This window comes from Chrysochloris asiatica, unplaced genomic scaffold (genome assembly GCF_000296735.1).
Source record: "Chrysochloris asiatica unplaced genomic scaffold, ChrAsi1.0 scaffold00193, whole genome shotgun sequence".
Taxonomy (NCBI): Eukaryota; Metazoa; Chordata; class Mammalia; order Afrosoricida; family Chrysochloridae; genus Chrysochloris; species Chrysochloris asiatica.
This window is the reverse complement of record NW_006408711.1, coordinates 4,889,687-4,891,116: the sequence shown is the minus strand read 5'-3', so window position 1 is coordinate 4,891,116 and position 1,430 is coordinate 4,889,687. Positions and strand designations below refer to the sequence as shown.

The window sequence follows — 1,430 nt, the reverse complement described above, 5'->3', positions numbered from 1 at the left end:
AAGTTCAACAATGAATAAGGAAAACTGTAAAATAATTGATACATTTGAGTTATGGTGTTGGAGGAGAATATTAAAAGTATAATGAGCTTCCAGAAGAACAAACAAATCTGTGTTGGAAGAAGTACAGCCAGAATGCTCCTTAGAAGCCAAGACTATCATACTTCAGACATATTATCATCAGGAGGGACCAGTCCCAGGAGAAGGACATCATACCTAGTAAAGGGGAGGGTGAGCAAAAAAGAAAGATTGGCACAGTGGCATCAGCAATGGGCTCAAACATAACAATTGTGAGAATGGCACAGACCAGGCAATGTTTCGTTGTGTACTGCATAGGGTCACTATGAGTTGAAACTGACCTGATGACACATAACAATAAAGAGAATCTCACAAGTGAGGTGCTGAGATTACTTTAGGTTACAAAGATTTAAACAATATAAAATGTAACAAAGCATGTATTTTAGGTACTTTGTTTTGCCCTTTACCTAGAAGAACGCTCCCAATCATGGAATATTAGAAGGAAGTTCTGTTTCTACTTCCCCCTAAGTATTCATTCCCCTTTTCTGAGACTCTGTGAACCCAAGCCAAAATAAAAAGCTATCAAGAATTACAATCTAACTGAAGAACCTGTAAAAATGTGGGTGGAATGAGCTGGGGAAATTCCATGAAACAATGATAACTGCAAAGAAGGGGTCTTTTTTCAAAGTTTCCAGGGCAGATAATCAGTCTTACATTCAACAAATTATACACCTTGTTTCATTGTGGTGGTTGTTTTTATGTGCCGTGGAATCGGTTCCAACTCACAGTGACCCTGTATAGGGCTTCCAAGGCCTTATATCTTTATGGGAGCAGAAAGCCTCATCTTTCTCCCACAGAACAGCTGGTAGTTTCGAACTGCTGACCTGTGATTCACAGCCTGATTCGTAACCACTACCCTACCAGAGCTCCTGACAATGATTATAATCCCCTCCATGTACCATCAGTTAACAGTATTACTCTCTATTCACTTTAGCTTTTGTTTTTTGAAAAAAAACAAAACACAAAAGCTCTCGGTCATATATAATAATTTACACCTCTAAAGGGCACATTCTGCAAGTTAGGGTCCTGGCCATCAGCTCTTAGACGCTCTATTCCCATGAATCTAGAGTCCTGAGCCACTCCCCCTCTCCATGACCCCATCTCTGCCTCCATCTCTGGCTTCTCTACTTCTCTGGATAAGGTCCCGCATTATGCTTATGCTGTTTCTGAACTGTAAGATTAACCACTACCCTGTTTTTGTTATAAAACTTCTACCTTTACAATTGTGACAGTCGCAATTAGTCATGATAACCATTATTCCCTATTGAATCATATGAATCTTATCCCCATCTCTTTTCACCAGACCCACCTATACAAGATGAAAACTATTCAGTGGGAACTCTTTCTTGCGCCCC

General features: G+C 39.9%; 1 pseudogene; it reads left to right on the top strand.

The window, feature by feature from the left end:
• Positions 1-1,430, top strand: part of LOC102826951 — a 156,567-nt pseudogene that overhangs the window by 51,992 nt on the left and 103,145 nt on the right.